The 24,109-nt window shown below is 35.8% G+C and overlaps 1 protein-coding gene across 1 annotated transcript in view; it reads right to left on the reverse strand.

Annotated features, from left to right (window-relative positions):
• Nucleotides 1-22,845, reverse strand: part of LOC116163543 (inverted formin-2) — an 89,194-nt gene extending 66,349 nt beyond the window's left edge. The window contains exon 1 of the mRNA XM_031477526.1: nt 22,467-22,845. The gene's annotated coding sequence lies outside the window, so the exon portion shown is untranslated. The remainder of the gene's footprint in view (nt 1-22,466) is intronic.
• Nucleotides 22,846-24,109: the final 1,264 nt, after the last annotated feature.

The raw sequence follows: 24,109 nt of genomic DNA on the forward strand, positions 1-24,109 counted from the left end.
TCCGAAAGATAGGAGTATTACAATAAAGCATTGTAGGAGTATTACCATTGTTTAAATACTTTATAGTTGAACAGATCCAATGTAAAAATACTTGCCGTTATATTTCTTTTGATACAGCTGTACCTTCCGCATTTTGCATCCGGCAAGTGGTGTTCTCTATTAATAACAAACAAAAGTACGTTAAAAAAGTTGAGGATCACAACTTGACTACGCATTCCTTTATAAACAAGGATAAATTATAAAAACATTAGAGGAATGTCGGTGTTGATAAGCAGATATATAAGGTGTCATTGTTTAGAATGATGGTATATCAAGTTACAGCTATCTTACATTGTATGCCACGAGACGATTATCCCTTTAATAAAAGACTGCATACGTTTGCCGTTTCAGTAATAAAGTTCCATTTTGCCAAGTTTACTTAGCTAATTCTTTTTTTTTTTCAAAATATCTTTGAATTTAAACCATCATCATTTTGGTAGAAATTTTAGTGATTATGTACTTGCATTCTTTTGTATTAGTTGCCGTTGCATGCTAACCACTGGTAATTATATTCCAGAAAATGATGGCAAAGCGTACATGTGGACCTAACGCATATATACGGTTTCCTTTTAAAGGAATTTTTCAAAAGAAATTTCCCTTATGTGATGGTTTTGTCCGCCCGTCTGTTCGTTCGTATATCCATCTGTTCCTCGTCTAAACTTGAAAACGAAAAGAAACAGCGACGTTAATCCTTCACCAATCGATTTCAAGGATTAGTGCTAAATATTGAAGGATCCTTAACTCGGTCCACCACGTTTTTAACGTCCATTTATTTCAACCTTGCAAAATACTAATAAATAAATTCGAATCTAGGGCATCATAATAATGCTGTTGGTCTATTTCCCAACGATCTTGGTGCATGAATAACGATTTTGACATGATTTGATCAGAATACATATGGTCAATAAAAATACATCAAATTCATGTTTCCGGCATTGAAAGCTTTTACAACTCTAAATTCATGTGTGAAGACTAATTTTGGGTACATTTTGCTCTAAAACTTTTGACCTAGACCACAGAGAAGAATATTGAATTGTTACACATCTAAGTGTCAGGGAATAATCTAGCGACAGTCCGAACTCGATACATGACCTAGGCAATGAAAATATGTTGATTTCTATTATACTGAGCCCACAGTGTTTCCATTTCCCGTTTCACTCGAAGTCCTATAACTTTTGTTCCTGTTGAGCCAGCTTCCTGAAAATCAATAGCGTCCGACCCTCGATACGACCTTAATGTCCAAAGTATCTACTCGTACGCCATTTCAACATGATCGGTCACTTTTAAAAAGAGTTATAGTGCACACGGACGGACGGACAATACAAAACTATAAAAGCTCTGAAGATCCTTAATAAATTAGTGTAATTTAGAGTTTTAACAAATAATAATAGGTATAAAGGTAACGAAATACATTTCAATTGAATTCAGCTTTTTTTCGACTTCTAATAATAGCATTGTTTAAAGACTTTATAATAAAATCCATACATTCTGGGTAAACTCCCATACAAATGAATACCGAACGATCTTCGAAATTGTTTTTGGCTCAATAGTCTACCTCTACGTAGCTGAAAAACAATAACGACCTTTCTGATTTGTGTTAAAATTTTCAAAGGGATATGGGACGTTTTTAAACAAAGTTATCGTGCACACTGAACTGACAGACAGACAGACAGCAATACAAAATTATAAACGATCTCGAGGATCGTTAAATGTGAATAATCCACATTACGTCAAAAAAATTGGGCAAATGTTAGGATTTACCTTTTACAGGGATTGTACTGTAGGGACTTGAAATCAGAGTGTCATTTACTGCACCGTCGCATGCTTTTTTTAATACAAACTTAAAGCAAAATTTACTACCAGATTTTAATTATCGTAATTTATCTTGTTTGAACGCAACCTACTCACCCCGGAACAAAAATTATTATAAATGCGAATTCGCTTAAACACACAATAGGTAAAAACAAGTAATACGCATTATACGTAATTTAATTATTATAAGCGCAGTGAAAAAAAACGGTCTTTACTTTAGGGCTTCAAATAAAGATTAAATAAAATATGTGACTCTCTCTCTTAACAGTAAAGTAAAAGGAATTTGCTGTCGAACCAAACATCAGCGTTTTGTTTATATAGTATAATCGTAGCCGTATAGAGTTACAACTTGCATTCTTACTCAAGGTCGCCTTAGTTACGCTGTGTAGCCGATCGGGTTACATTGAAGGAGAGCCATCTGTTGACGATTTTTGCAGGCCTTACTAAAAAGTCTGTAATGATAAAGCGCAACCTTTCGTCGTAAACTGTCACTACTTATTTAGACCACGATAGTAGCGCCAACTGGATTTTCTAGACCAGAACTACTTATTTCGTTCAAGTAATATTTCCATATGGTTGTTTAACTATAAAGTATTTAAACAATGGTATTACAATAAAGCATTGTAACATGCGTTTTTCATACTATTTCTTCTATTTCGGTGCTTTAATTTAATTAAAAAATCATTATCATAAACTATAGGGAACATTAGAACTAACATGTTTTATGTTGGGAACACTTTTTATGCCGTTAAGTTTTAGGTTGGCAGCGTAGTAAGACTGACATTTTGAAGTTCAAACATGGAAGTACCCAACGAAGTACCTACTTGTACCACAGCCGTCTATAATTACGAGCCATGCTGAGAAGTTTGGCAACGTTGTTCGAAAGTCAATCGGTGGGCCGATGTAAGTTTTAATGGCGTCTTGTTGCTCTTGAAAAATGGCATTTTCTTCTCCCCTGTGTTTCGCCTTGGCGGTTTTAATATAGAAGAAAGATACTTAGGCAGCTTACAATTGTGCATATATATTATTTATTTACAAAAATGGATAATAACATTTTTATTTGACTTTAAAATTCGGAACGCTGTAAATTGGTAACTGTATCATAATGTGTTTTCCATCGAGATCTCCGAAATTGGTGAACTTCTGTCGAAAGAGGTCGAGGTGAAGCACACGCTTGAGCACTTAATTTCGGTAAAAGGACAGTAAATCGCTGCGCATCAGCGAGGTTATATCAACGACCAGGTGTGATTCGGAATGGCAGACTTTAAGCCAGTCGCTACTCCAGTGAGTCTAGGTACGAAGCTTTTAAAGAGGGGAGCCCCATAGACTTCAAATTCCCGTACCATGAACTCTTGGGAATAAGTTGAAAAGTTCCTTCAGAAAATCGATTTGACATGTCCGTGCTAGAATACCTGAAATACAAACTAATTGTATTTTTTCACGATAAACACTTACCGTACTTACATACCAGGTAGTGTGTAGGTCATATTTGAACTTCTGACAGGTACTTTGAGCAAATAAAAGTGCTTGTAAAGGGTCCAGTAAGGAGTAGCCTGCTTTAGAGGTTATGACAACAAATCGATATATTTCGTTTAGCAACTTTCCTGAATAATAATTTCTGTTCATTTCGTAGGGAGTAACGCAAATTGTCGCAATCTCGCTCTGTTAAAACGGGTAAATAGGAATATTACACCCAAAACACATATAAAATACACTCAAAATCTGTCAAGTTGAATTAGGAAATCGGCCTACCATGCAGTGTTGCCATAATTCTCAGCACGGCTTGTAATTATAGACGGCTGTGCTTGTACTAACTAGTAACTGCCAACTTATGAGATGAGTTACGGCCGAAAACAGTTGTACAAAATCATCATTGTGACACCGAAATGGAAAAAGACTTTCCATGTCCCGAATTGTATCATTGTAATGTTATTTCTAAACAGTTCCCTCCTTCATTTCTTTACTTCAGGGCTTACCAGTTGCTTACTGGTATTCATTCACATTTAATTTTCTTCTACTAGTTAGCTTAATCATTTGATTTTTTAAGTATTAGTTCTCTTGAATGAAATTGGGCTACTGTTGTCGAATATTATTGAGGAAGTTTTTTTTTAATTAAAAGTTACTTGAAATTGTTTTGGATGACAAAATTTAAATACCAATACAAACCTAATGCTATACATTTGAATAAAAATTAACCTTAGGATATTCCGGATAGGTACCTATTATAGTGGGTCACCGGATTCAACTGGATCAACCTAGAGGTCAACGGTTTAAACTGGGCCACCGGGTCAAGATGGGTCACCGGGTAAAGCTGGGTCACTGGGTCACCGTGTCAAGCTGGGCCACAGGGTCAAACTGGGTCACTGGGTCGAGCTGGGTCACCGTGTCAAGCTGGGCCACAGGGTCAAACTGGGTCACTGGGTCGAGCTGGGTCACCGGGTCAAGCTGGGTCACCGGGTCAAACTGGGTCACCGGGTCAAGCTGGGTCACCAGGTCAAGTGGGTCACCGGGTCACTGGGTCACCGGGTCAGTAAACTAACTCGGTCCCCGGGTCACTCTATGCTTGACCCAGTCTAACTCTGCTTGTGGGAATCGCCTGGTCAATATATAACTGTCGCAAATATTTTATTTTTTTACGTATTAAATTGGACTTCAAATAATCTATTCTATTCCCAGATGCTGAAATTATTCTTATCTCAAAAAAATTCTAAAGTACAAAATTTAAGTAGAAATTAATCAACTAAATTGTTTGCGGTTTCCATTCCTAGAAATGAACAATCAAGACATATTTCAAGGAATAAATTGGTAAATTCAAATCTGGAAAAAACAAAAGATCTATTTTTAATTATGCACAAAATACAATATTTTTACATTGCATCTCTCAAATCGTGAGACCTGTTTGGTTGTCAGTATTTCCTATTTTTTATCTGCGCTTTTGGCTTTCTATTAATATTTTTCATAACGGACGAAATCGATGCTGTGCTATTTTAATGCCGTTGCTTCAGTTCAAGAACTTATAAATTACTTATGTGAGATTAAGTGGGTGGTCTGTTTAGTGTTAGAATTGCAATACTGAACGTATTCCATGTTCACTTTTTACCATTCATTAAAAATAATTCAAGAGATACCTATACTTTTCAGTGAATTGTTATATTTATTGGACCTTAACAGGTTACCTGTGTTATCGTGTTGGAGTACATGTATCTACCGATTATATTATCGTTATCGTTTATAATAAGTAGGAATGAAATACGAATTATTATTTATTTTATTATTTTCGATGATAACTGTTTTCCTCTTATCGAAAACTATTACCTATTGCCCTGCCTATTGCATAAAATATCTGTGCCCTTAGGCTCTTTACAGAATGAATATCAAAACTTACAAGGTTGCTTCTAAACAATTTCATCAATGGTATTTCACTCGGTATTTCAGTACGCTCACTAATAATCTTGCACCTTCTTATTTATCAGAAATGAATCTCTGATAGAATCTCACACGAGCTTCCGCAAACTTAGCCATCGGCAAAAAATACAAAACACTCCAGTGGTCGCCAAACTTGCAAAAATTCGCCTCAGCCTTAGTCAACAAATGGTATCTATGGATGGACCAATTAGCTTTGCAAGTTGGTGCATAAATAACTTAATCCTGTTAATTTTCTTAGTGGAATATACCTACAACTCTCGCCAGGAAAGATTGCCGGTCACAGCACACCTTGTGTCGATCTACAATCTATGTTTTTCTTAAGATGCGAGCTACTTCCGGAATAGGATCGCGCCAATGTTGAACGAAAAGTTTTTTTGTTCAACATTGACACGATACTATCCCGGAAGTCGCTCACATCTTTAGAAAAGCATAGATTGTAGACCGGGATCCAGTGTTCTGTGACCGGTAATCTTTCCTGGCGAGGGGTTTAGTACAATAAGTGCATATGTATGTGTACCTTGTACATTCGAAGGTGTGTTCTTATTTGTGTACCTATTTAGATATTCAGGCTGATCTTGACACTTAATTAATTTGCGAAATAGCTATTGGCTATTGCCTGGCCTGAAGGTAGTCTTTGAAACCTACCCACAGGCCACAATCCGAGCTACAATCGGAAGTTCAACTACGAATCGCGTATTGGACATGAGTCATGCAACTATTTTACAATTTGCGGTACTAAATAAATCACAGATAAACTGTGGGATGTATCACATAAATTTTAAGAACTGCAACCAATACAAGTAATACAACCGATTCGTATATTTAGAGTGTCAGGCACCTACATGCAAGATAAATTGGTAACAGAAAAAAGGTCGGATCCAGTTCTTATTTGACTGAAATAGGTATGTGAAGTAAATCTACAGGAGGTACAAGTTGCACACTCATAGAATTTTTATATCGAGCCTATACGAGATTTGAGCTTTTAACCTGATGACTTATCAGTATTAATTTTAAGTTTTTACAGTCGGTTATGGGCCCGGTATAAAACATACTGGAAACGTTAAAACTGAATACTTTTGTATTCCACGCATAAAATAACATATTGCCTCTGTGTATATGGCCACTGGTCCCTAGATAAACAAAAAAATCTACGCGTAAATATCCAAGAAAAAATTGAAAGCAAAAGTCATAAATTAAGGTAATCTCTCGATTTTTTTTTGGGGTTGGATCCATCGTTCCTCGAAATGGGGGTTGAAATATATTGTGTGATCAAAACTCTCTAAACCTTCCCCATATAGTTTTTATTCGTTGAAGTTTTTAAAAATAAAAGGTACTATAGTTTCGGCGCACTGCCATCATCAGGCGACTAGAAGTTTATCACAATATAGCAAATTTGAAAACATTAAGAGGCCAGTTAATAATTAAAAAAACAACATGTTCGTCTTATTCGTCTTCAACGTTTGTAACTTACCATTTTCCTGTTAAATTTCACAGTAAGTACTAGCTCTTAATGTTTTCAAATTTGCTATATTGTGATAAACTTCTAGTCGCCTGATGATGGCAGTACGCCGAAACTATAGTCGCTTTTATTTTTAAAAACTTCAACGAATAAAAACTATATGGGGAAGGTTTAGAGAGTTTTGATCACACAATGTAATCTCTCGAGTTCGTAACAAATTTGGCAGTGTCAGATTGAATAACAATGCCAACTGTAGAACATTTATTTACTTTTTCGTCAAGTGTACGTATGGTGTAACCAACATCCTACATTACCAAACACCAACTATCATTTTGGGATCAGAAATACGGTGGATTTTATCACATTACCAATAACTCTTGCAATCTTTATTTTAGCGCAGTTTTGCAGATTTATTTGTAAAAAGGTAGCTTTTCTGTATGTACGAGTATACATCTACCGGGGTCGTGTAATTAATAACTATAGGGATCGGGCTACGTGATGTGGGGTCGGCGACATCTGGGTGCTATCTCCGAGCGTGGTGTACTAACCTGGATATTTTTCAGTTTCTTCTTCTACAGTTCTGGTCCGATTGTTTTCAAATTGATTGAGATCAGAAAGATCTTGTAAACGCGCACAACTTCCGCGAAATTTTGTTTTTTTTTTTCATAGAGACGAAATTATCCACCGTTTGCAAGGCGCGCGTCTTCGAGGAGTAGTCGATTTCGGCCGCCCAAAAGGTATCTTCCGCTGCGAAGTTTATCACACTGTTTAACGTTTTTAGTTTTTTAGTAAAATCCACCAAAAGGCGAATTGCGGGGGAACTGGACGTCGGAAGCGGGTACCGACAAAGGGAATGTGGTCACCGCCGATAATATCTTACCGAAAGTTATTTTTGCTGTTTTTCAAAATGATTTTTCTAACCTATCGTTTAAAGTCTAAATAATTTGTGTAAATTTTACATAAATTCTGTTATTGTCCATAATGTCTCAAAATACAAACCTTGATGCGTCGATTTTGATTAAAAAAAGAACACAATCGGTTTTCGATGGCCACAAGCACTATCACATCATCAGGTACGCTGCTCAACTAATTTTTAGATTTAGGTATGTTACGTCTTCTTAATTATTGTAATTATCAAAAATAAGGTCCCTAGGGAGAGGAAACAGCTGTAGAAAGATTCGCGGCATTAGTTTCTGAAGTACCTATCTTAGGTTGAGTGGAAAAATATGCTTCCAAAATTGGGTTAAGCCGATGCAAAGGTGTATTGACATCAGTTTGACCTCGAGTTTGACCCACGTTGCAAACTTCATTAATCATTCTCGTATCATAAAGTTCGATCCAAAGTTCTATATTTTATCCTGGGTAAAGTAAAAGTCAAATAAATAAATTTACTATGAAACATTAAAAAAATAGCTTACAGGGTGTTTTTTGTAGTCCAAAGTTACAAAACTTCATATTAAAAAATCTCACTTTATTAAATGGAACACCCTGTAGGTTTTTTCTGTCATCTTTAGCTCCTCCAAAAACCTTCAACTTTTGATAATAATGTCCTATACTTATCTCTTATAGTTTTCGAAACATCTTGGTTTTCCTGATTTTTATATTCTAATCTTAAATAAGTCATATGTAATTTACATAATAGTGAGGTGGCCATGCAAAAAAAAGCAATTTTTATCTGCCTCGTCCAAAACGAAAATCATATTGATTATTTCATTTATCGAATAATTCATTCAAATCTAAAAACTGGAGAATAAATTTGATAGTAAAAACATAAACAAATATCTTGGTTTTCCTAGTTTTTATATTTTAATCTTAAATAAGTTCTAAGTTACATAATAACGAGGTGAATATGAAAAAAATGAAACTATGTCACTGTCTGGATGGCATTAGGAGTTAAATTAAATTTATTTTGTAATTAAATGTTTCTATGAATACCTATTCAATTCGAACTGGAATAAATAATAACAACAAATTATTTCAAACAATTTGCTGTGGCTAGCACAGGTACCGCCCGCCCCACCTGCGCAATCGTGATTCTGCCCTTTTATGTTTAAGAATATATGTAGCAAATTTGGTTTAAATCGGTTCAATTGTTTAGCCGGAAAAGAGATTTTGACACACTTGCCACAAAATCTCCCCATCTCTCCCCAATATAAGTCTATAGTTGCTTTTGGTGATTCAAAGCAAGCAACATACCTTTTTTGCGCTAAATGCCGCAATTTGAAAGCAATTATTGTATTTCAGGATATGAATCAAAAAATGTATAGAATCTGGCCCATTTCCGGAAACCAAGGATTGTAGTGGCTCTGGTGGCCGTACCTATGGCATCAATTTCACTTGGCCACTGGCGCAACATAATCCAGGGCCTTCAGTAGCCTTGCAATGTGGACACACAAAGTTCTTTGGTCTAATAGCAACGATTTAATGTAAACTGTAATCGAAAGGGGAAAAATAAATTTCAAAATTTCTGTTATTAGTAGCAATTCATATAACAACAAAAGTCATGGTTATTCTAATATTTGCGGGTATACCAAAAGCTTAATAAAACATGTAAAATCAGTTTTGTATACACCTTTTAATTCTGAACAACTTTAAACTCTACAGTTTTTTCTGTAAAATGTACAGGAGGGTAGGATAGTGCATAAAACTAATTTCTCATGTTAAATCCCTATGTTCCTACTTACCGAGCACCACCCGGTATATGTTTGACTTGTAGGATTACGAATTCTGTTCTGCGACCTAAGTTGGTACCATATGTTGGTACATCTAATAAATAGCATCTTAAAAAAACTAAAATTCAACTGAAAATAGAAATTGACTCCCTTACTGTTTCTGTATAAACCACATGTTTAGTCTGGCAACACTTACCAAAAATGGATATTAGGTACCTATATCAAACTTTTAATATAAAAGGCGTGATTGCGGTGAAATAACTTTGGAACTTCTCAGAAAACTCACTGAAATCTGGATAAACTATCCGATCGAATTGACAGCACACTATGATATGAATAAATTAATTTTTTGACGGATATATTATGCCGATCCATTGCCGATCGATGTAGGTGTTAAAACAATTGCCATCGCACCGTCAAACGCGCGATGTTTAAATAGTCGTTAAGTTTTCTCCAATTTTCCAATTTTCTGAGCGATTTTCTTAGCTTTTCTTGCCGTAAGAACCTTCTACACAGTATTAGAAAACTTAAAAAAAAAATGAATGGAATCGGTCAAGTCGTTCTAAAGTTATTGCATGACCAGAAGAAACCAGGGTTCATTTTTATATATAGAGATTAAAGTATAACAAGTTAAAAAGTAATCGTAAACGATTTACATAAAGCGCATTTCCACTTGCATTCATTTCCCATTTTAAGATGCAAGTTCTGTTAAAATCGTAAAAATCCGACCACAAATATGAAAGATAGCGTTGCACATGGGCAATCCATTTTTGACGTGCTACTTCAATTTCAGTTTATAAGAATTTCATTTCAATGCTTTTCTAAATAAGAAAGTTGGAACTGCGCATGCGCAAACCTAAATTTGGAAACTAATGTTAGATTTTCCTTTGTTCCAAGCGCCTAAGTATCAAGTTTCGTTTAAATGCTTCCATAGATTAAAAAAAGTTCGCACTGCGCATGCGTAAAACCAAATTTTGAAACTGGCGTTAGATTTCCCTTTATTCCAAGTGCCTATGTATCAAATTTCGTTTAAATTCTTCCATAAATAAAAAAGTTGGCACTGCGCATGCGCAAAACCAAATTTTGAAATTGGCGTTAGATTTTCATTTATTCCAAGTGCCTATGTATCAAATTTCATTCAAATACTTTTATAAGAAAAAAAGTTTGCAATTCGGTTTATAAATGGTCGAGATGCGAAAAGGGCACTGTGAATTTTGAATCGATTCGATTCAACTTTTGGCATTGCGTATTATATGGTTAAAGCTATGCCCATATTGAATTTCATGCAATTCAGTTCATAACTAACGGAGATGTAAAAGCGATCGAACATTTCTAAACAAAGTTATCGTTCACACGGACAGATAGAGGGACAAACAGACAAAGGAACTGTTACGTTTATGGCTAAAAGGTTTCTCTTATTTCTTATTATTCATTTATTTTTCTGTTGTTGGGATCAGTTTCAGATCGGAAGAAATTTCTATTAATATTTTGTTTATTCAGATATACAGTTTCTTTTAATTTAATGTAAATTAACGTAATAGTAACGCATATAAATTTTGAGCGTGTCACTTTACGCATGCGGACAAACAAAACCATCGAAGGGGAAATGGGAAGGAGACAGAATTATTGTGAACGTGCTACGATATACTCCGATGCAATATTACGCCACCTTTGTTATCTATCGCCGCACCGCTACGCTACTGTATTGCACGCCACTGCCGCCATCCCTCTACTGTCGCTAAAAGGTAAGTGCGTGCTCAAATTTACGCAAAATTTATTATCAATCAAACCGCACAGGAACAGACGGACAGATCAACAGACAGACGACAGACAGCAATACAAAATTATAAACAATCTCTAGGATCGTTAATAAGCGGCAAAAGTGTAAAATTATGGAACATGTAAAAAACGGTTTGTTGATTTTTTTACAATAACCTTTTTAGCAATAAACGCAGAAAAAATTCCTTCCTTGGTGCAAGCCTCGACACCATAACGAACCAAATAGCGAAAAAAGTAGAACAATAGCTCTTCAGATAAAGGACTAGTAGCGTCTCAAAACGAGCAGACGGACTGACGGACAGCCGGACGGACGGACGGACAAAGTGGCCACAATAGCGCATTTTATTTTTATTTTTGTGGAAATGCGCTAAAAACCAAGAAAACCAAGATATTTCAAAAACTATCAGAGATAGGTATAGGACATTATTATCAAAAGTTGAAGGTTTTTGAAGGAGCTAAAGGCTTACAAATAATATACAGGGTGTTCCATTTTAAAAAAGTGGGAATTTTAATATGAAGTTTGTAACTTTGGACCTACAAAAGAACACCCTGTAAGCTATTTTTTAATGTTTCATAGTAGATGTATTAATTTGACTTTACCTAGGATAAAGATATAGAACCTGGAATCAAAATTTAAGTAATAATTTTGACTATTCAATTCATCTAACATTTGTCACATTTCAACCAGTAAAATGTCTCGATTTCAAATTGCTGCGCCAATGGGAACGAATTATAGTGATAATTGCACGTGTGGTATTTCAGCGATAATTAATTATACTGACGTACGACGTTTGCAAATATGGAATTCATAGATATTACTTAAGATACACACACTTAGTTTAGTTTAAGTGAAACTTAGGTATATTTACTGCTAGTATTCCTATTTAACTGTCCCTATTTCGCGAGTTACTATAGCAATATTGTCATGCGTCACCTTAGCTATATCTTTGAATACCACAGTACACGCCGAGGTATACGCTAAGGTATGAGGATAGAGTAACTCTATGGTATGAGTAAAGTGTAAGTCTAACTTAAGTTTTAAGTAATATCTTTGAATTCCACCCTAAGTATACCTGACATGAATTCCGTCAGTCCGCATGAGAGTTTGAGCTCTCAACACTCGGACCACGTAGAAGGCTGCGGTTTTTTTTTAATTAATAGATTTCAACACGTGGGGTGCACGAAAAAAAAGAATGAGTTTCTGTTTCTGCGCAAGCGCATCACAACTTCGTGATTTACTACGATAGAACCAACTTTCTTATATATGGAGCGATTTTTATGAAATTTTGATATATCTTTTTGATAGGAGCAATTAAACACATTTCAAATGGAAATTATGGAGCAAACGCACTTATCAGTAGGGTCAGATTTCAAATGAGAATATGTCGAGAACGAAGTGTTGGGAAGTCGGTACTTACAAAGGAAAAAAGTGTGCATCTAACGGTACCACATTCCACTCTATCGGATCTAGTAACTGAGATATGATGCATTTTAAAGAACAGGGTGTCGGAAGTGGATATGTACTTGTACAGTGAAATTTGAAGATCTTGACGCATATGTTCGTAGAGTCAAAGCTTAGTAGGTATCTACTCGCAACTAGAAAGTGATGGGTTTCACCGAGACTCATCCAACGGCAGCACATTCGACTTGACTGTATAACTATAGCGACGAGGATAGGTATGATTTATTTTGGAGAACGAAATGTTAAAACTGGGTCCTCCAGAGTGAAGCTAAAATACGTGCAAAATATCCTTGGAAGGATCGGGAAGTGCGTCTGAAAAATACTGTTTTGCCAATCGCGAGGGCGACGACTTTATTACCTGTTTTCAATTAAAGGTCTGAAGCAGGTGGACTATTTTCTCCCCATAATTAGATTCAATTTAATATTGTTAGGTATTAGGTCAGCGCTAGTCACGCGTTGATATACCAACAATAACTATTTAAACACGTGAGATGAAGTAACAACGTATAATTTAAGTAGAACGAAGGTGCATGCATTACTTAATAGTACATTATATATCAAGGTAGAGAAGTCCACTATTATTGCCTGAGCACCAAGATTACATCTCGAGGCGCTTGCGCCGAGGGGTGTAAGGTGCGAAGGCAATAATAGACTTCTCTACCGTGGTATATATACTATTTTTTTCACTACTAGCACTTTAAATCCTCTAAATTAACATATTATATTGATAAGAGAGTTAACGGTTGGACAGAATTGTTTGTTTCTTAATTTAACATGTCAATCAAGTACGTGGAAGTACAAAACAGGCCGTATTTTGTTCTGTCATTGAGATTTTTCAAAGAGTAATTTCGTTCGAATTTTTTCAAAATGTGATAATTTTAGGTATGTAATTTCTCTGAAAATTGCGAATGGTGGCAATTATTCGTTTTAGAGAACTTGTCTAAACGTTCATTGAGCGAAATTTCGGGTTGTGATTTCTAAAAGTGACAGCGTGACAGTTCTCATTATTGACTACTAGTTAATAATAAAAAATTATTAACCACTTTGAACAAATGCCGAGAAAGCCTACTTTACAAGTGGAAAAAAGGTTAATAATCATGTCATCAGACGCTAGTAGTGAAAAAAAATTTTTATATACCCGTAAAGTAATAATTATCGTAATTAGCACGTGCATATATGTGCGTGCACGCTGCTACACCCCAATCAATAAACATTATATTGTTTGTTATTGTAATGTACTCATCTTAATCACTGCAAATAAAGATTTCTTCGTTTAAAAAACTATACCTAGGTATAGCTACAAACTTGCCAAATATACTATAAACTAATTTTTGAATTCCAGACTAACGTAACTATAATGTTTAGTAATTGTGCTACTACAAATAGGTACTATGTGGTGAAAAATGAGTTGCTGTCGAGTCACCTTTAAAATTTTTGTTTACATGGGAAATCGTAACTTGAATTTCCAAACGGGGCTCGACAGCAACTCATTTTTATCGCCCGTAACTATGTACTTATAAGTCATTGGAGGCTCGTGAGTTCCGAAATAAGGTGGGCACAAGTAACAATACCTTACCCACTATTATAGATAAAATCCATTCTTCTATTTTAAGTCGGAAAAGACGTTAACGACTTTGTTGTCAAAATTCGGGATAAACTTCTTTTCTACGGATAGATCTGCGTAGACACGTAGCTAGAGGGAGAGGGAGGGGGGGGGCTGAGGGGGCTTCAGACGGGCGCATATGGTGTGCAGTATGATTCGTTTTCGAGATATTCGCTCTTAAAGTTTTGACATCCCCAATATTTCTTCAGGACGTCCGCATAGCCCTTTGTGAGGACCTCCTCCGACAATCTGTTCTTCAGATATAAGAAATAAAATCCGATCAACATATAGGTAAGGGGTAGGAGAGGAGGACTACGGTTGGTAGAAATTAATTCCTTTGGTTAAGACCTTTCATTAGAGTACCATGAAGGATAAGTCCCCCCAAACACACCCTCTTTTGATAAGGGGTCAAAAAGAAGGACGTTGGTAGAAAACAGCCCCTTTTGTTGAGATCTTTAACTAGAATATCGTGAAAGATTAAATTAATTTCTACGCTACATAATTCAAAAAGAATCATGGCCTAAAAGAAATTTTCTGCAATGTCTGCATTTTCCGTAGGTAAGGTTATAGCATTGGGAGGGCTGAGCCCTCTAGCGTTGGCCCAAGTATTGCGGAGTGAAGGAATTCGAAGTTTAATGTTGTGTTGTGCAATTCTGCACGATAAGACAATGTAGGCATAATTGGAAACGTATCTTCCTCTTCAAAGGTGTAGAGTTTACGACGTCCACCACAATGTCTCCATTGCCACCGTTACCATTTTTTAGCACCAAGTTCACTTGTTTTGTTACTATTACCACTTGTAGCATAGGAACTAGCATTTTTACTTGAATTGCCATGTTTTCCTATTTCATGATTCGTCTTCGTAATTAACCATTTAATAAACTCATCGCTGAATAAGTATATTTATAATCAGTTTATAGGTTAGATTCAAATTTTTCTCAGCAACTAACCATTAAAAACACTAAGTGCACCGAAAGACGCTTATAATAAACACTTTTAATTTATATAAAGGGGGCTGGATACAGAATTGGGGGGACTGCAGCCCTCCCGAAAAAGGCCTGGCTACGCCACTGGCATTTTCCTCGGCATTTTCACGTAAAAATCAGTGACGTATAAGTAATTGATATAACCGTTGAGTAATAATTACTCAATGATATAACCACTATAGTTTTTGGAAATATATAACAATCCTCATTCATTTTTAACATTTTTACAGCGCACTTTAAAGGGTTGATTCCGAGGTTGATTCTGTCCCATTAGATCAGCATGGCTTGTTTAAATGTTGGGTTGCGCATGCACAAATTTTCTTTTTCATATCTGCATAGTTGCTTGAGGTTTAAGAAATATTTACTAACACGGAAAACCGGACATTCATACTCGTATGTTCTTTGCAACAAGAATGATAAAAGAAAACCTTATTTTGCAAGTTTCGTCAGTTCTTGAGCTGTAACTTTTTGGTCCGTTGGTCTAGGTAACTGAAAAACATCAATAGCGATCTTTCTTGTATCCCCAAGAACATGACGTAGGTATACCAATGTTTAAAGCCATCGGACGTTTTTAAACAATGTTATCGTGCACACGCACAGACAGACAGCAATACAAAATTATAAACGATCTCAAGGATGGTTAATAAGTTCCGCTGAATATCTCTAATCATAAACAACGGAATGTCGAAGGATTCTCAGTATTACCATTTCTTTTGAATGACCACTTATTTTAACAACAAAAATAATCAAATTCATGTGTTGGATATTGAGATAATTAGTTCAGTTCAGCTCCAAAGTAGGTAGGCACATCTTTCTGAGATCCCACTGGTAAATAAATAAGCCACCCTGTATTGTGGCCAGCGATTAATCCTTAGACCATATAGTACATGGACTGCTATTAGCCCTATGCTTTCAATACAAAATGGATGGTCACGGATAGAGGGCACTGTAGTCGTGGGTATGTGAATCTCAGGGTAAACTAAAGTCGTATAAACACCACTCGGATCCCGTAAAGAGTAGCTTTTATAGTAACCGCGTAGTACGGGAAGCTTTCAATCCTCCTGATTATCTTCTATACGTCCACAAATCGCAATAAGTTTGCTTTTTTTGGCATATCTAGGCGATTAATTAATTGACGTTTGTTAATTTATAGGTTGACAGTCTCAAATCGTGTCTAATCGGACAACTTCGGATAGACTCGTTTACCCTGAAACTCACATACCCAGGCGATGTCCTTGACTATATTTTCGTTACAATTAGCAGTCCATGTACTATATGGTCTAAGGATTAATCTGATGATCCGTAGTTATTTCTGTGGAAATATGTGGGGGAGGCTGGAAGCAATTTTAACAAGCGGATTGAAACGCTTCTGTTACTGACAAAAAAGTTGTCAACTTATAAATTGAGCATTTAAATGCGTGAATCCTAAGCCTAACAACATTAAATATAATTTAATCTCCCAGACCCTTCTTAAGCCCGTCTTCTCTCCATTATTCACGGGTCAAATTCTGTCTGAGCCGGAAACGCATTCTAAATTACCGATTATACAAGTATGGTTCCACTTACTCCAGAGACGAAGCTGGGTAAATTGAATGTCATACTTATTAGACGGTAGGTGTGTTTCAATTACCTACACTGTTTGTTTACCAACTACTGATTTTAAAACAACTATTGCGAAATAGTTTACGACTACTGATGTACCTACTTCAAACAGTTTAACTTTCTATTTACTTTAGTGCTCACAAGGACATTATATTAAAGATTATAAGGTCACAAACCTTCTTTTTATAACAGTTACTCGCTCAAATGACAAGCCGCAGGTTGGATTACATTACGTACTTTAATTACTCGATGTATGCTACAAAAATGAATGTACGCCTACCAATAGTGGGCTATTTTTCCGAAATCCCAATGGTCACCCTGGAATTTGTGACACCTGTGCTGTGTAGGGTGAGCCAACGATTACTTGAATATTCTCTACATTTTAAAAATGTTTTAAATTATACAGGGTGCGCTCACAAAGTAAGGCGCCAAAGTGGTATTTTTTAAATGGAGCCCCCTGTATTTGAATGTTTTTTTTAATTCTACGTGTAATTGTACGACTTTTTTTGTTATATGGGTAAGATCCGAAAAACTAGTAATTTTAGATTATTCGATTTGTAAGAAAAATTATTACTTAAATTTTGCTTCCAGGCTCTATATCTTTTATTGTGGGTAAAGTAAAAATCAAATAAATACATCTACTATGAAACATAAATAGCTGGCAGGGTGTTTTTTTTGTAGGTCCAAAGTTTTTGAAATCGATCAGGAGATTGTGAAATGAAATGATACAGGTACATGAAAGAGCTGTTGGAAGAAAAGTCGGTCTTCGGTCTTGTAGCTGCGTTACGCTTGGTTTCTATCACAGTTTTGAATGCATAGTTTTTGAAATGTATGTCGTCGTAGCTTTGATAATTGAAAAAGTTCGTTGTATGGGTATAGTCCATTGAAAAGGTACATTTGGGGTTGCGTTTGTCAGAGGACGCAATTTTATTGTTAGCGTATTTTCGCCAAATTGAAAAATCGTTATTGGCTGCACTTTGACGTCCGTCCGCCCGTTCGTCACACGTACTCCTTCTAAACCACTGAACCGATTTTGGCGATATAGGACAGAGGACTCATTTGAAAGGGCCTGGTCCAAGGATTCCGTGCATACCCATATTTTTTGGTTTTGCGCATGAGCAGTGTCAAAAATTTGGTTTAACGCATGTGCGATGCTAACTATTTTAGCGAATTAACGACATTTTCAAAATGTTGTTTTGCGCATGCGCAATGCCAACTTACTTATTTATGAAGGCATTTAAATGAAATTTTATACATAGGCATTTGGCATAAAGACAAATCTAACACCAGTTTTAAAATTCGGTTTTGCAAATGCGCAATGGCAACTTAATTATTTATGATAGCAGTTAAACGAAATATCATATGTAGGCACCTTGAATGACTCTAAAACTAATACCGGTTTCAAAATTACTGTTAACGCATGCTGTATGTTTGATTTATGAAGGTATTCAATGAAATTTCTAATGTAGACAATGCGCAATGCTTAAAGTATTTATAAAAAGTTCCATATGTAGACACTTCGAATAAAAGTAAAGCTAATACCCATTTCAAAATTGTTTTGTAGTTGTATACTCTCCACTATTTCTCATTAAACTGTATAGACTTCGACGATAGGCGGCTCATTTAAAAGAGAATGGGGTAAGGATCTCGTGCCTACCCAGGGGCGGACTGGCCCGGGGGGGTGGTGGGTTTATCAGTATGTGCTATACTGCTATATTGTATATTAGACCGCTTTAATGTCAGTTTCTTGCTCTATTAATAAATTATTAGCACGTTTCTCTCGTTGGGGTTGAAGTTAGATTGTTCATTATGAAATTCTGTTTTTATGTAAATGTTTTACAATGAATTTATCATTTTTTGTCGTATTTTAAAAGTGCTGAAACACAGTTATAGGCGGCGCGCCTCGTGGGGATTATATACAGGGTGACAATTTGAAAACTTACCACCCCCCATATCTTAGTAAATAAACGAGATATTTAAAAAAATCAAAATCCGTTTCGGTAATTCGGAGGGGGAATCACAATGACATAGTTGGCGACGCACCCCCTCCAACCCCCTGCGCCCCAGCCACCCCAACTTTTAAATCTTAAATAGTGACCCCCATGTGTGATCGTCGTTGGAAAGCTCTGAAAAAATGCTTTCCAACCATACCAAATAGCATTACATTTAGGTTAGTAATTATCGTGCAAATCAAAAAATAAACTGATATGATACATTTGAAATCTGTCGTATTTAAAACACAACGGGCGAACATAGACGAACTAAACTCGGAACTAAGACAGAGAATAATTCAAGAATGTCGAAATATTGCAAAACCAACATTGGAAAGGTTCGACAAGAGTTTGAGAATAGATTATAACTGGCGATCAAAAATGAGTTGCTGTCGAGCCGGCTTTGGAAGTTCAAGTTAAATACGATTTTCCATGTAAACAAAAATTTCAAAGGGCGACTCGACAGCAACTCATTTTTGATCGCATAGTAATACTGTCTTACCAATAACGGAAAACATTTTGAACATTTATTGAAATAAAAGCCAACTTTAGAAAATGTATCATATTAGTTGATTTTTTGATTTGCACGATAATTACTAACCTAAATGTAATGCTATTTGGTATGGTTGGAAAGCATTTTTCAGAGCTTTCCAACGACGTATCACACATGGGGGGTCACTATTTAAGATTTAAAAGTTGGGGTGGCTAGGGCGCAGGGGGTGCGTCGCCAACTATGTCATTGTGATTCCCCCTCCGAATTACCGAAACGGATTTTGATTTTTTTAAATATCTTGTTTATTTACTAAGATATGGGGGGTGGTAAGTTTTCAAATTGTCACCCTGTATATTTTGTTACTTTTAATTATCAGCTGCAATTAAAAAAAACTATATTCTAATTGATTTTCCAGAAAGGAATACTTTAAAATGCAAAAAATGTTTTTGGGGTGCCCCCCCCCTCCCATCTTCATTACACTAATACTTTAAGGGCCCGTAACCTATACAATTCCACCTGGCCCGTAAGTACCCAGTCCGCCTCTGTGCCGACCTGTATTTTTTCTGGTCCTAGCATTAATATTATTAGCAGGAAAGGAAAATACGCTCCCGTCATTTATGCTCGCATTTGTTCTCATAATGACATTTTAAACTTGTTTAAATATCAAGGAGGAGTTAGTCTAAAGTTAAATCCTAGTTTATGGAGTTGCAGCCCTTGTCCCACGGCCGCCATCTTGAAAAAAGGGTTGCAAATGGCTTTTTGATTTATCTGACAAACTATTGGTCTCCCAAAAAATTTATTAAATAAAAAAAAATAATGCTCAACAAACAACAAGAATGAGAGTTTGTGTGGTGTTTTAGGAACGATACTAACAATTTTATTAACGGAAAACCTTACACTCATCTTGACATTTCATTACTAAAGTTATAATTATGTCATCGCATCACATACAATACTGTCAATCTCATGAGCTTTTTAGTTCTTCCTTTTATACCTAAGAATATGTGTACCAAATTTGGTTAAAATCGGTTCAGTTAGACAGACTGACAGACCGACACACCAATCGACATCACTGAGGTTTTGTGCGATTCGGATTCCTGGTGCTTCAGAACCTGTATTTTCATAAAAAAAGATCATTTTTTACCCCAATACTTCCGTAACGTGCGGGTGATGTAAAGCCATTATACAGGGTGTGGTGTCTAAGACCCCTCCGATCATATTTTTCCCTTACCATAAAAGGTATCGAAAAAAGTCTTAGAGCAAAATTGTACAGTTACCGTTGCCATGTTTCTAAAATATTTTTGGTCACTAGGGGCGTACTGTATTCCAGTGGCGTATCAAGCTTGTGTTTTAGAACACCCCATGTTTTATTACGGATTTGGAAAGTACTTGAAAAGTGCTTATATTTTTTGTTACATGTTATGCCCTTAACTTTAAGAGATTTCGCTGTTATAACCTTTTTTCCTGAAAATTTGGTTTTCGAATTTTTTTTCTAAATCGCACCGGGGGTGCAGTGGTGTGACAGTGAAAGAGGTCTTAACCTGTGCCAAAATTCAAAACTTAGCCCCAGGCGCGATTCAATTACCTACTCTTCAAAAAAACAGTGGAAAACTGTCAAATTTTGAGGAAAAAAGGTGATAACATCGAAGTTAAGGGCACAACATATTACTTAAAAAATAAGTACTTTTCAAGTACTTTCCAAATCCGTAATAAAATATAGGGTGTTCCATATTTAAAAAAAAAGTTTGTATGTCACTGGAATATAGCACGCCCCTGGTAATCAAAAATATGTTATGGTAATGGAATTATGATCCGAGGGGTCTTAGATGCTACAGCCTGTTTTAATTGGTTATGTGCACGATGAGTCGAATGTGATACTTATACTACAGATTTAAATCTGTGCTTATAGGTACGAAGGTAAGTTACTGGACCATAAAAGACATTCCTATAAATTCGTCCTAAAATTTTATGGTGTTAGATAGAGCTAATATCACGCTAAATTATGCGTGGCCCCAAGTACCTACCACTGGTGAGTGCAATATAAATGAAATACTTACATAACAAGCACTAAGGGTAATTTATGGATATCTTTGACAGTAAGAATTCCACGTGCCTCCTTCACAAAGAATTTTTATCTCCTATTTCCGAAAATGGGTTCAACGATACACCACAGTGCATCATGAGTTTCTTTTTTCTAGCGATTTCAAATTATCAAATTCATCAGATTAGCACATTGAACCTCATTTTATCGTCATGGTGGCCGTACATTTATTGGTTAAACGTCGGATTATCTGCCATTAGATACGTACATCCCTCCCTTATACATAGGGTTTCGTGACGAGTAACCGTTTACGTGCGTCTCTTTAAAAAATATTACCTACACTCATAAATAACGATCGAATTAACAACGCAGAAACCATAGCAATGTATTTGTATATAAGATAGCAGATTGCTTGTATAAAATGCAAATGAATAAACGTAACCCAATAAACAAAAAAGATCAATAAAATATATGGAATAGCTACGATTTTATTTCCATTATTAGATGATTATTTCATTCCGCCCGTAAAATATGCAATTCGAAAAAAAAACCAATTAAACATTTCCCGCGCGAAAAATAATTGTGTAATATAAAATTACATTGGCACGCTTGATATTAAAGAAACTATAATATGCAAGAATTCCGAAAAGAAAATATCTTTGGAATAAGAATTTCATAGTAAAAACCCGCCCTTTCTGATTCATCGTAATGTTGAAACCTCGGTTGAGACATAGTTTTATTTCTGAACGAATCTGAAAAGTTTACTTCTTATAACTTTTAGCTACTTAGAGTTAATTTATATGAAGATGTCTTCTGAGAATTTGAAACGGGCAAATTTAAATTTAGATATGAAGTTCATAGAACTTCCGTGGACGTTTTTTTTTTCCTTATGCAGTATTATATATACAAAGCGATTAATTAAAAATGTCTGTACTGAATAATATAGAAACAAAGTAACTGCAAAACCGCAATGGTTTTATACACAGAAACGAAACCGTTCCTCAATTGCGGTTAGCAGCACTAAATTATTGTAGTTGACAATAATAAGAGAGATCACAATGAAAAAAAATGAATTATAATCTTATTAAATTGCATACTTACTATTTCGGGCCCATGCGAAAAGATGAAGTAAGGTATAAACGTTTATGTCATTAGAAGAGGTACAATAATCACATATTAATGAAACTTATTAAATTGCAAAAACATGAGTAACAAATTGAGCCCTGACATGAAACACGTGAATTGTGTGCCAATACTACTTACATCACATCGCGCACATGTACTTTTTATCACAATTTAAATCAAAACAAACGAACGAATAATTAAAAACACCGGGTCACTCGATGAGTAGTGCTCGAAATTTACCCCCTTTCACTTTTTGTTCAGTTACGAGCGCTGATTTCGAACTGGTTGATGAACAAAGTTTGAAACGACAAAAACGTTAGACTTCGACGGACGTCAGTGCGGCCTTCGAGGATACAACTGCTTCTGCGATCCGCGAACAACAGGAGACACTTTCACTGTTTAGCTTAAGCTCCTCCAGTCATTAACGATCCGCGTGTGGGACGTACAGGTTCTTCATCAAACCAATTACTGCCTGTGGGTACCCACTGAGAATTTCAATGATATCAATAAATTGCGATTTAAAAAAAAGTTCTCCAGAAATCTTTGTTGCGAGTCAGTTGAATTCGCAAAGCTTTCTCGCTCGTTGACAATTTGAAGCTTTAACTTTAATATAACAGTTTGAAGAAAGTTTTATATAACTCTAGCTAGTGTATTTAACGATTTTCATAATCAGGTTAAGGACAACGCCGACGAATCCCACATCGCAAATCGATAAAGCTACCGCGTGCCACATAGGTATAGACCAGATTGTAGCTTTTGAATTCTATTTTCAAAAGTTGTAGGTGCGGATTCGGTTTTCAACATTTCAGAGATTCAAGCCCATGAATGAGGCGATAATTTGATGTCATTTTGCATTTGCAGCCAACTCTGGAACTTGCACAGCACATGGATCCGTGTGTTGTGCTAAACATGCCCAAGATTTCTAGGTACATTATAAAATCCTCGAGTCGAGAATGTGTCGAACTGTCAGAATACGTTGTGCAAGTTCCTTCAGTTTTCAGCAAAATAACATTACATTCTGTTGGTTGACAGTTCGATACTTTCTTGAGGTTTTTAAATTCGTTGAAGTTAGCTTGGGATTATACGAATGATTGGTTATATCTTATATAAAATACTCTTCATCGTAATAAAAACAGCACTACCTTCGATGAACATGCCCAACATTACTTACAAAAGAACACAAATTCTCGAACTCTTCCTTATAACTTATAAGTAACTCCGGTAAGTTGGATAAGTATAGCTTTTAAAATTGTTGAGTGAGCTCAACGGTTTCACATAGTTTGCAAAACCAATGGTATAAAATGGAACCAATCGTACGCCCTTAAACATTATTATTTAGAACATCAATTAGAATTAGAGCAGGAATTAAGCTCAACACCACCCGAGTTACGTGAAATTGCACAGGGTACTTTCAGTAATTTGCTGCCCGAAAAGTCAAGAAAAGCCTACGAAAAGGGATATGGGATATGCTGAATTTATGGAATGGAGTAACGAAAAAGGAGTAACAACTATTACTGAAAATGCTCTCTGTTGGCATATTTTGACAAAGAAACCAAAATAAAGGAATATAAAGCGTAAAATACCATGTAATGTAATGCGGCAAACGCGACAAGAGCGTC

Source organism: Photinus pyralis, unplaced genomic scaffold, assembly GCF_008802855.1.
Source record: "Photinus pyralis isolate 1611_PpyrPB1 unplaced genomic scaffold, Ppyr1.3 Ppyr1.4_LG2, whole genome shotgun sequence".
Lineage (NCBI taxonomy): Eukaryota > Metazoa > Arthropoda > Insecta > Coleoptera > Lampyridae > Photinus > Photinus pyralis.